At 41.7% G+C, this 13204-nt stretch overlaps 1 protein-coding gene across 2 annotated transcripts in view; it reads left to right on the top strand.

Annotated features, from left to right (window-relative positions):
* The first annotated feature begins 264 nt into the window (after positions 1-264).
* The window catches only part of LOC139563614 (leucine-rich repeat and immunoglobulin-like domain-containing nogo receptor-interacting protein 2), a 40515-nt gene continuing 27575 nt past the window's right edge, over positions 265-13204 (top strand). The window contains exon 1 of one of the 2 annotated variants that reach the window (XM_071382449.1): positions 265-1046. The gene's annotated coding sequence lies outside the window, so the exon portion shown is untranslated. Of the gene's footprint in view, positions 1047-1109; positions 1463-13204 lie in introns of those variants that run through there. The other variant, XM_071382450.1, reaches the window with a different exon arrangement.

Genomic DNA, 13204 nt, shown 5'->3' with positions numbered 1-13204 from the left:
GTGGGCATAACTGAAAAGCGTGTGCGAGCAAGGAGTCCTACAAACCTGACTCAGTTACAAAAATAAAATAAATAAAAGCTTAAGCAAGTCATTCTCACTTCTATTATTCTGACATTTCACTTTCTTAAAATAAAATGGTGATCCCAACTGACCTAAGACAGGGAATTTTTACTAGGATTAAATGTCAGGAATTGTGAACAACTGAGTTTAAATGTTTTTGGTGTAGGTGTATTTAAACGTCCGACTTCAACTGTACATGCTAATGAAGCAAACTGAATCAATAGCACACCCCTCTCTTACCTACTCCCTCTATTACCACAGCAATCATGACTCATCTTTGTTCTGCGAACATACCGGTCAAATCTCCCCAGAGATATAGTTAGAGGAGGATGTCAGAGAAAGTAGAAAATAACGAGAAATTGAATGGAAGAGAGCAAGATGGGAAGGGGTGAAAGGGATAGCCAGGGAGAGGAGTAAAAAACCTGTTTGAGCAGATGTCAGAGAGAAGCTAAGAGAGAGTGAGGCTATGCAAGAGGGAGGGGAGGAGTAAAAGCCCTACTGTAGGATTTTATTCACCCATTCAGAGCGCAGAGGTAAGGCTGCTCACAGGTGATGTGCAAGAGTAGAGTGAAGAGGGGGGAGGATCAGTAGAGCGAGGGGGATAACTGAACCGCTGCCACTTCTCAACAAAGGAGCTCACACTAGTGAAGAGCCTCTCTCAGCCTCATCTCAGTTCGTCTCCCCAGATTCGCCCGCCTGGTCCAGTGTCATACAGGGCTTTCGAGATGCTTCGTTAGAACAGTGGGAGGCAGGAGGAGTGCGAATGTGGGGATGAAATGCGCAGTAATCAAAGAGAGAGGGAGATAAAAGGATATTGTTTCCATGAAGGGCAGATTGGAAGGGACACAGAGGTTTGAGCGGGCACTCCGAGGCTGTGTGTGTGTGTGCGTTAGATTGTGTGTGCGTGTAAGTGTCAGCTTGGCTGCATGCCCCATCTGTGAGCTAATCTGGAATATGGATTTTGAAATGAGGAGCAGCACTTTAAGGTAAGAATCGAGACACCTCAAACTATAGCTGTCACTGAGAATATGCTCTATTATTAAGGAATTTTATTTTTTTCCAGGGGGGAGAATTCTTGGCAACTGCACTTGTTTCAAATCTGTAACTGACATTTCTAACATAGGGAAGATTTCACTGGCATGACCCTTCAAAGTCTGTCTTCTCTTGCGCATACTGTATAGGCAGTAGTAGAGAATAGTAGATTTCATCATTCTCTTGTTCGAAAACCTCCCTGAAAAGGCGTAGTCTTATTCTGTTGTGGATGTGGTATGTGGATGAGCGATATAGGGGAGAGAGGAAACTGGTTGAATTGAAATTAGTCGATGAGGTGGAGGCTGTGTGAGATTATCAGTGGGTGAGGAGTGTGGATGAGGTTGACCGAGCGGATAGCTCTGTGGATGAGGTGAGTTTTGTGGTAGTGTATGTGTGTGTATGTATATGCGCGTGTGATAGTGGGGGATACAATTGAAAATTAAATGAATGGATAAAGTGTGCATAAGGTTGACGACATGACAGGTCTGTGGATGAGATGAACTGGATGGGATTAAATGGAACTGGGATGACTTATGTAGATGTGTACTGCATTGTTGAGAAACATGATGAAACACGTCATGGATGAGAACTGCGGAAGAGGTGAACTGAATGGATGAGACTTATAGATCAGGGACTTGTCGTTTATCTATTGAGCTGTACTGACAAGGTGAGCTGAGGGTATGTATTTCTTCCAAGTGGATGAGCGCACTTTTGTAAGCTTGTGGATAAGGTAAGATATCGTGGACGTAGCCCTGCGGATTAGTGCTCGCGAAACCAATAACTTTATACACATCTCCCCTGACCTTCAACACGAGGAGTCCATCTGAATTATAAATGCACTATGCTACTGAATAGGTCTCCAGCCTGGACCTGCTGTCTGTCTATTCTGTCTGTCTGCTGGAGCTGCTAATGGAGGGGGAGAGGAGCCCAGTTTCCAGTAAAGAGGCAGTGCCCGCGCAGGGATGTGAAAGTGTATGTGAGGCGTTACCACAGCAACCTGTCGGGTGTGTTTGTTCCCCTGAGACGGAGAGGAGCAGAGAGGAGCAAAGAACTATCTCTTGTGAGGGGGGATGGGGGCTCCATATTGTTCTCTCATTGTTTTCATGCTCCTCTCTTTGCAGCCATTTATTCAAGAGATGCAGCTCGCAAAGGATTTATTTTGAGAAAGGTCTACAGCCACATCAGAGAAAGGATATGAGCTGTATTCAAGGGAGTGGCAGATCGATGAGAATAATAACTGTCAACACACTTAAGCATTTCCCTCTCTCGTACAGTGAATATGGATGGCATGCTACGTGGCACAGTTCTCTGGAGTAGTTGTGCCACTCATCTTCCTCTGCGGCAAGCTGGGGTGTTTGGTTGTTATTGGCGACTCGGTTTGTAGTTCTGACAGGGAGACTAGGCTTCTCTGTAGTGTCTTTAGTCTGGGATAATTAGAATTGCAGATGTAGTCTTCCGTAGGCGTTCTTTTCAACAAACTCAAAGTTCTCCTGTCTGCGGTAAATAGTTTGACTCAGAAACACTTTTGTGCAGATGATTTACAAGAGCAAGGCCATACTCGTACGCACGAAGGGCTTATTTTGTCTCTCACCGGCAGGTACGCTACCCATAGTGCCACTGACATCAGTTGGACTGCCATGAAACCTGAATTGGTACAGAATACCCACCCCCAAAACACACACACAACTGAATATGGAAGATACTTTCCAGTGAGCTAAATCTTCTGCCATGAGCGGACCAGAGCAGTCCGCTCACAGACTAAGATTTCTTATTTCAAGTTTATATTTTCTCCCCAATTTTCGATCTTGTCTCATCGCTGCAACTCTCCAATGGCCTCGGGAGAGGCGAAGGTGGAGTCATGCGTCCTCCGAAACATGAGCCGCCTAACCACTTCCTCCTTAACACCCGCCAGCTTAACCCGGAAGCCAGCCACACCAATGTGTCGGAGGAAACACCGTTCAACTGGCTACCGGGGTCAGCCTGCAGGCACCCGGCCCGCCACAAGAGCCCAGTAAAGCCGGCCAAACCCTTCCCTAACCCGGACGACTCGCCGGGCCATTTGTACGCTGTCCTATGGGACTCCCTGCCAACAACCGTTTGTGGCACAGCCCGGGAATAAACCCGGGTCTGTAGTAATGCCTTTAGCACTGCGATGCAGTGCCTTAGACTGCTGCGCCACTCGGGAGGCCCACTCTTATTTCATTTTTAATAACCCATCTAGGATGGTGTTGCTGTAACCCCACTGCTAGATGTTCCCTATGCTCAATATGTTAATATTTCCCACCACGTGGATCATTCGTCAGGGACTTGGCAGATTGTGTTTGCATTTGTTTGTATTAAAAGTCAGATGTACCAACACGTGTGTTCCAGTGGAGGCTCCTCAGAGGACCATCCTCAGTGAATTTCATGAAAAATGTAAATGGTGAAACATTAAAAAAGTTATTATTTTTAGATAAAACTATACTTAATATAATCACGTCACCAAAATAATTGATTAAAACACACTGTTTTGCAATGAAGGTCTACAGTAGCCTCAACAGCACTCTGTAGGGTAGCACCATGGTGTAGCCGGAAGACCGCTAGCTTCCATCTTCTTCTGGGTACATTGACTTCAATACAAAACCTAGAAAGCTTATCGTTCTCACCCCCTTCCATAGACTTACACAGTAATTAAGACAACTTCCAGAGGACATCCTCCAACCTATCAGAGCTCTTGCAGCATGAACTGACATGTTGTGTCCACCCAGTCAAAGGATCAGAGAATTAATCTCGTACTGAAAGCATGAGCTACAGCTAACTAGCACTGCAGTGTATAAAATGTGGTGAGTAGTTGACTCAAAGAGCAAGAAAGACAGTAAGTCTTGAATAAATTAATTTCTTCCAAAATGAAGAAGCAAGAGAGGAATAGAGAGTCGCACTTCCATAAAACTTCAAATTATTAGAATAGTACACAACACAAAACAAAACTTCTAGGTTAAGGGTCAGTGGCTCAAGCTCGTGAACAGGAATGACAGAAGGGGGAGTCAGATCGCTCTGAACGCCAGGTACTTTAATTTTGGTTTTCTATTTTCATTTGTTGCGCTACAAGTACTGCCTGTTAATATTAAGGAGGCAGCTACAGTAGCTGGATGATATTAACATCTTCAGTTTTTATTTAATTACATTTATTTTATTTAATCTGGGTGCTTACATAACCTACTAACACCCTGGTACTACCTGTAGCTCCCGTCTCCTCAGTCTGAGAACACTGAGAGAAAGGTATGTGTCGCAGATTACTCCTGTGTAGAAGTCCATACCATTAAATAAATAAAGCATCCTAAGGTTAATGCTATAGGTATTGTTATAAGGGTGTGAGACTATTGAAACATGTAACTTTCAGCATGTCTTTATGTGATGCAGATGGTTAGCTGAGCTGTGACGTATACTAGCGTTACATTATGGGAGATGTAGTTTTAGCTCTCTAAGGTCTGAATGGGGTAATGTGATTTCACGTTGTAGCTTGTTTGTATTAATGTTTTTGTACATGAGTTGTTCTATTTTAATACTGTCAACACTGAAATCACCTAGCAATGTATTGGAGATGTGAGACAGGATATGTGTTTTACTTTTCTTCATGCTCCTCTTTAGAATAACTTGTCATTGTTATGGTATAAGAGCTCATGAAGTGACATACAGTGTGCCTTGAGAAAGTATTCATACCCCTTGACTTTACAAAGTGGGATTAAAATGTATTTATGTGTACATTTCTGTCAACAATGTACACAAAATACTTTAATCTCAAAGTGGAAGAAAAATTCTAACATTTGTATAAATAAAAAATATTTAAAAAAAAATATATATATATATGAATATATATATACAGATAGACAGATTATTTCACTTATAATTCACTGATATTCCAGAAAATGGTGTCATGGCTTTAGAAGCTTCTGATAGGCTAATTGACATCATTTGAGACAATTGGAGGAGTACCTGTGGATGTATTTCAAGGACTACCTTCAAACCCAGTGCCTCTTTGCTTGACATCATGGGAAAATCAAAAGAAATTAGCCAAAACCTCAGAAAAATAATTGTAGACCTCCACAAGTCTGGTTCATCCTTGGGAGCAATTTCCAAATGCCTGAAGGTACCACGTTCATCTGTACAAACAATAGTATGCAATATAAACACCATGGGACCACGCAGCCATCATACCGGTCAGGAAGGAGACGCGTTCTGTCTCCTAGAGATGAACGTACTTTGGTGCCAAAAGTGCAAATCAATCCCAGAACAACAGCAAAGGACCTTGTGAAGATGCTGGAGGAAACGGGTAAATAAAAAGCCAGACTAAGGTTTGCAACTGCACATAGGGACAAAGATCATACTTTTTGGAGAAATGTCCTCTGGTCTGATGAAACAAAAATAGAACTGTTTGGCCATAATGACCATCGCTATGTTTTGAGGAAAAAGGGGGATGCTTGCAAGCCGAAGAACACCATCCCAACCGTGAAGCACGGGGGCGGGGCAGCATCATGTTGTGGGGGTGCTTTGCTGCAGGAGGGACTGATGCACTTCACAAAATAGATGGCATCATGAGGAAGAACAATTATGTGGATATATTGAAGCAACATCTCAAGACATCAGTCAGGAAGTTGAAGCTTGGTCGCAAAAGGGTCTTCCAAATGGACAATGACCCCAAGCATACTTCCAAAGTTGTGGCAAAATGGCTTAAGGACAACAAAGTAAAGGTATTGGAGAGGCCATCACAAAGCCCTGACCTCAATCCTATGGAAACTTTGTGGGCAGAACTGAAAAAGTGTGTGCGAGCAAGGAGGCCTACAAACCTGACTCGGTTAAACCAGCTCTGTCAGGAGGAATGGGCCAAAATTCACCCAACTTATTGTGGGAAGCTTGTGGAAGGCTACCCGAAACATTTGACCCAAGTTAAACAATTTAAAGGCACTGATACCAAATACTAATTGAGTGTATGTAAACTTCTGACCCACTGGGAATGTGATGAAAGAAATAAAAGCTGAAATAAAATCATTCTCTCAACTATTATTTTGACATTTCACATTATTAAAATAAAGTGGTGATCCTAACTGACCTAAGACAGGGATTTTTTACTAGGATTAAATGTCAGGAATTGTGAAAAACTGAGTTTAAATGTATTTGGCTAAGGTGTATGTAAACTTCCGACTTCAACTGTATTATTATATATATATATATATATATATATATATACACACACAGTACCAGTCAAAAGTTACATATTCAAGGGTTTTTCTTTTCTTTTTACTATGTTCTACATTGTAGAATAATAGTGAAGACATCAAGATGGCGCTGACAGAGATGGTCGCCTCGCTTCGTCCTTAAGAAACTATGCAGTATCCTTTGTTTTTTTCTGTATTATTTCTTACATTTGTAGCTCAGAAAATATACGTGTTATTACATACAGCCGGGAAGAACTATTGGATATAAGAGCGACGTCAACTTACCAAACTTACGATGAGGAATACGACTTTCCCGAAGCGGATCCTTTGTTCGGACCACCACCAAGGACATTGGATCTAATCCCAGAAGCCGACCCAAAACGACGTCGCCGCAGAAGAGGTAGACGGAGCGCCCTCCTGGTCGGACTTCGAAGGCATACACACCACCCACCGCTTCTGAGTATGTGAGGACCGCCACAGGAAAGGAAGACCCAGAGCTACCTCTGCTGCAGAGGATAAGTTCATTAGAGTTACCAGCCTCAGAAATTGCAGCCTAAATAAATGCTTCACAGAGTTCAAGTAACACACATCTCAACATAAGCTGTTCAGAGGAGACTGAGTGAAACAGGACTTCATTGTTGAATTGCTGCAAAGAAACCACTACTGAAGGAAAAGCATTCCAGGTAAGGCTGTTTGAGAGAATGCCAAGAGTGTGCAAAGCTGTTATCAAGGCAAAAGGGTGGCTACTTCAAAGAACCTAAAATATATTTTGATTTGTTCAACACTTTTTTGGTTACTACATGATTCCATAGGTGTAATTGTTTTTGTTTTGATGTCTTCACTATTATTTTGCAATGTAGAAAATAGTAAAAATGTATAAAAACCCCTGAATGAGTAGGTGTCCAAACTTTTGGCTGGTACTGTATCTTTATTAGATAATTATTCAACCCTAAGTCAATACATGTTAGAATCACCGTTGGCAGTGATTACAGCCGTGAGTCTTTCTGGGTAAGTCTGTAAGAGCTTTCCACACCTGGATTGTGAAACATTTGCCCATTTATTATTTTCAAAATTCTTCAAGCTCTGTCAAATTGGTTGTTGATCATTGCTAGACAACCATTTTCAGGTCTGGCCATAGATGTTCAAGCAGATTTAAGTCAAAACTGTAACTCGGCCACTCAGGAACATTCACTGTCTTCTTGGAAAGCAACTCCAGTGTAGATTTGGCCTTTTGTTTTAGGTTATTGTCCTGCTGAAAGGTGAATTCATCTCCCAGTGCCTGTTGGAAAGCAGACTGAACCAGGTTTGTTATTGTTATTGGCGACTCGGTTTGTAGTTCTGACAGGGAGACTAGGCTTCTCTGTAGTGTCTTTAGTCTGGGATAATTAGAATTGCAGATGTAGTCTTCCGTAGGCGTTCTTTTCAACAAACTCAAAGTTCTCCTGTCTGCGGTAAATAGTTTGACTCAGAAACACTTTTGTGCAGATGATTTACAAGAGCAAGGCCATACTCGTACGCACGAAGGGCTTATTTTGTCTCTCACCGGCAGGTACGCTACCCATAGTGCCACTGACATCAGTTGGACTGCCATGAAACCTGAATTGGTACAGAATACCCACCCCCAAAACACACACACAACTGAATATGGAAGATACTTTCCAGTGAGCTAAATCTTCTGCCATGAGCGGACCAGAGCAGTCCGCTCACAGACTAAGATTTCTTATTTCAAGTTTATATTTTCTCCCCAATTTTCGATCTTGTCTCATCGCTGCAACTCTCCAATGGCCTCGGGAGAGGCGAAGGTGGAGTCATGCGTCCTCCGAAACATGAGCCGCCTAACCACTTCCTCCTTAACACCCGCCAGCTTAACCCGGAAGCCAGCCACACCAATGTGTCGGAGGAAACACCGTTCAACTGGCTACCGGGGTCAGCCTGCAGGCACCCGGCCCGCCACAAGAGCCCAGTAAAGCCGGCCAAACCCTTCCCTAACCCGGACGACTCGCCGGGCCATTTGTACGCTGTCCTATGGGACTCCCTGCCAACAACCGTTTGTGGCACAGCCCGGGAATAAACCCGGGTCTGTAGTAATGCCTTTAGCACTGCGATGCAGTGCCTTAGACTGCTGCGCCACTCGGGAGGCCCACTCTTATTTCATTTTTAATAACCCATCTAGGATGGTGTTGCTGTAACCCCACTGCTAGATGTTCCCTATGCTCAATATGTTAATATTTCCCACCACGTGGATCATTCGTCAGGGACTTGGCAGATTGTGTTTGCATTTGTTTGTATTAAAAGTCAGATGTACCAACACGTGTGTTCCAGTGGAGGCTCCTCAGAGGACCATCCTCAGTGAATTTCATGAAAAATGTAAATGGTGAAACATTAAAAAAGTTATTATTTTTAGATAAAACTATACTTAATATAATCACGTCACCAAAATAATTGATTAAAACACACTGTTTTGCAATGAAGGTCTACAGTAGCCTCAACAGCACTCTGTAGGGTAGCACCATGGTGTAGCCGGAAGACCGCTAGCTTCCATCTTCTTCTGGGTACATTGACTTCAATACAAAACCTAGAAAGCTTATCGTTCTCACCCCCTTCCATAGACTTACACAGTAATTAAGACAACTTCCAGAGGACATCCTCCAACCTATCAGAGCTCTTGCAGCATGAACTGACATGTTGTGTCCACCCAGTCAAAGGATCAGAGAATTAATCTCGTACTGAAAGCATGAGCTACAGCTAACTAGCACTGCAGTGTATAAAATGTGGTGAGTAGTTGACTCAAAGAGCAAGAAAGACAGTAAGTCTTGAATAAATTAATTTCTTCCAAAATGAAGAAGCAAGAGAGGAATAGAGAGTCGCACTTCCATAAAACTTCAAATTATTAGAATAGTACACAACACAAAACAAAACTTCTAGGTTAAGGGTCAGTGGCTCAAGCTCGTGAACAGGAATGACAGAAGGGGGAGTCAGATCGCTCTGAACGCCAGGTACTTTAATTTTGGTTTTCTATTTTCATTTGTTGCGCTACAAGTACTGCCTGTTAATATTAAGGAGGCAGCTACAGTAGCTGGATGATATTAACATCTTCAGTTTTTATTTAATTACATTTATTTTATTTAATCTGGGTGCTTACATAACCTACTAACACCCTGGTACTACCTGTAGCTCCCGTCTCCTCAGTCTGAGAACACTGAGAGAAAGGTATGTGTCGCAGATTACTCCTGTGTAGAAGTCCATACCATTAAATAAATAAAGCATCCTAAGGTTAATGCTATAGGTATTGTTATAAGGGTGTGAGACTATTGAAACATGTAACTTTCAGCATGTCTTTATGTGATGCAGATGGTTAGCTGAGCTGTGACGTATACTAGCGTTACATTATGGGAGATGTAGTTTTAGCTCTCTAAGGTCTGAATGGGGTAATGTGATTTCACGTTGTAGCTTGTTTGTATTAATGTTTTTGTACATGAGTTGTTCTATTTTAATACTGTCAACACTGAAATCACCTAGCAATGTATTGGAGATGTGAGACAGGATATGTGTTTTACTTTTCTTCATGCTCCTCTTTAGAATAACTTGTCATTGTTATGGTATAAGAGCTCATGAAGTGACATACAGTGTGCCTTGAGAAAGTATTCATACCCCTTGACTTTACAAAGTGGGATTAAAATGTATTTATGTGTACATTTCTGTCAACAATGTACACAAAATACTTTAATCTCAAAGTGGAAGAAAAATTCTAACATTTGTATAAATAAAAAATATTTAAAAAAATATATATATATATATGAATATATATATACAGATAGACAGATTATTTCACTTATAATTCACTGATATTCCAGAAAATGGTGTCATGGCTTTAGAAGCTTCTGATAGGCTAATTGACATCATTTGAGACAATTGGAGGAGTACCTGTGGATGTATTTCAAGGACTACCTTCAAACCCAGTGCCTCTTTGCTTGACATCATGGGAAAATCAAAAGAAATTAGCCAAAACCTCAGAAAAATAATTGTAGACCTCCACAAGTCTGGTTCATCCTTGGGAGCAATTTCCAAATGCCTGAAGGTACCACGTTCATCTGTACAAACAATAGTATGCAATATAAACACCATGGGACCACGCAGCCATCATACCGGTCAGGAAGGAGACGCGTTCTGTCTCCTAGAGATGAACGTACTTTGGTGCCAAAAGTGCAAATCAATCCCAGAACAACAGCAAAGGACCTTGTGAAGATGCTGGAGGAAACGGGTAAATAAAAAGCCAGACTAAGGTTTGCAACTGCACATAGGGACAAAGATCATACTTTTTGGAGAAATGTCCTCTGGTCTGATGAAACAAAAATAGAACTGTTTGGCCATAATGACCATCGCTATGTTTTGAGGAAAAAGGGGGATGCTTGCAAGCCGAAGAACACCATCCCAACCGTGAAGCACGGGGGCGGGGCAGCATCATGTTGTGGGGGTGCTTTGCTGCAGGAGGGACTGATGCACTTCACAAAATAGATGGCATCATGAGGAAGAACAATTATGTGGATATATTGAAGCAACATCTCAAGACATCAGTCAGGAAGTTGAAGCTTGGTCGCAAAAGGGTCTTCCAAATGGACAATGACCCCAAGCATACTTCCAAAGTTGTGGCAAAATGGCTTAAGGACAACAAAGTAAAGGTATTGGAGAGGCCATCACAAAGCCCTGACCTCAATCCTATGGAAACTTTGTGGGCAGAACTGAAAAAGTGTGTGCGAGCAAGGAGGCCTACAAACCTGACTCGGTTAAACCAGCTCTGTCAGGAGGAATGGGCCAAAATTCACCCAACTTATTGTGGGAAGCTTGTGGAAGGCTACCCGAAACATTTGACCCAAGTTAAACAATTTAAAGGCACTGATACCAAATACTAATTGAGTGTATGTAAACTTCTGACCCACTGGGAATGTGATGAAAGAAATAAAAGCTGAAATAAAATCATTCTCTCAACTATTATTTTGACATTTCACATTATTAAAATAAAGTGGTGATCCTAACTGACCTAAGACAGGGATTTTTTACTAGGATTAAATGTCAGGAATTGTGAAAAACTGAGTTTAAATGTATTTGGCTAAGGTGTATGTAAACTTCCGACTTCAACTGTATTATTATATATATATATATATATATATATATATATATATATATACACACACAGTACCAGTCAAAAGTTACATATTCAAGGGTTTTTCTTTTCTTTTTACTATGTTCTACATTGTAGAATAATAGTGAAGACATCAAGATGGCGCTGACAGAGATGGTCGCCTCGCTTCGTCCTTAAGAAACTATGCAGTATCCTTTGTTTTTTTCTGTATTATTTCTTACATTTGTAGCTCAGAAAATATACGTGTTATTACATACAGCCGGGAAGAACTATTGGATATAAGAGCGACGTCAACTTACCAAACTTACGATGAGGAATACGACTTTCCCGAAGCGGATCCTTTGTTCGGACCACCACCAAGGACATTGGATCTAATCCCAGAAGCCGACCCAAAACGACGTCGCCGCAGAAGAGGTAGACGGAGCGCCCTCCTGGTCGGACTTCGAAGGCATACACACCACCCACCGCTTCTGAGTATGTGAGGACCGCCACAGGAAAGGAAGACCCAGAGCTACCTCTGCTGCAGAGGATAAGTTCATTAGAGTTACCAGCCTCAGAAATTGCAGCCTAAATAAATGCTTCACAGAGTTCAAGTAACACACATCTCAACATAAGCTGTTCAGAGGAGACTGAGTGAAACAGGACTTCATTGTTGAATTGCTGCAAAGAAACCACTACTGAAGGAAAAGCATTCCAGGTAAGGCTGTTTGAGAGAATGCCAAGAGTGTGCAAAGCTGTTATCAAGGCAAAAGGGTGGCTACTTCAAAGAACCTAAAATATATTTTGATTTGTTCAACACTTTTTTGGTTACTACATGATTCCATAGGTGTAATTGTTTTTGTTTTGATGTCTTCACTATTATTTTGCAATGTAGAAAATAGTAAAAATGTATAAAAACCCCTGAATGAGTAGGTGTCCAAACTTTTGGCTGGTACTGTATCTTTATTAGATAATTATTCAACCCTAAGTCAATACATGTTAGAATCACCGTTGGCAGTGATTACAGCCGTGAGTCTTTCTGGGTAAGTCTGTAAGAGCTTTCCACACCTGGATTGTGAAACATTTGCCCATTTATTATTTTCAAAATTCTTCAAGCTCTGTCAAATTGGTTGTTGATCATTGCTAGACAACCATTTTCAGGTCTGGCCATAGATGTTCAAGCAGATTTAAGTCAAAACTGTAACTCGGCCACTCAGGAACATTCACTGTCTTCTTGGAAAGCAACTCCAGTGTAGATTTGGCCTTTTGTTTTAGGTTATTGTCCTGCTGAAAGGTGAATTCATCTCCCAGTGCCTGTTGGAAAGCAGACTGAACCAGGTTTTCCTCTAGGATTTTTCCATTACGATCATTTTTATCCTGAAAATCTCCCCAGTCCTTAATGATTACAAACATGACCATAACATGATGCAGCCAGCACCTTGCTTGAAAATATGGAGAGTTGTACTTAGTAATTACATTTAAGTCATTTAGCTGACGCTCTTATCCAGAGCGACTTACAAATTGGAAAGTTCATACATATTCATCCTGGTCCCCCCGTGGGGAATGAACCCACAACCCTGGCGTTGCAAGCGCCATGCTCTACCAACTGAGCCACACGGGACCAGTAATGTGTTGTATTTGGATTTGACCCAAACATAACACTTGTATTCAGCACAAAATGTGTATTACTTTGCCACATTTTTGCAGTATAACTTTAGTGCCTTGTTGCAAATAGGATGCATGTTTTGGAATATTTTTATACTTATTTAGGCTTGCCCTATCAAAGGGGTTGAATACTTAA

The sequence above is a fragment of the Salvelinus alpinus genome, chromosome 34 (genome assembly GCF_045679555.1).
Source record: "Salvelinus alpinus chromosome 34, SLU_Salpinus.1, whole genome shotgun sequence".
NCBI lineage: Eukaryota > Metazoa > Chordata > Actinopteri > Salmoniformes > Salmonidae > Salvelinus > Salvelinus alpinus.
This window is presented reverse-complemented; position numbering and strand designations above follow the sequence as displayed.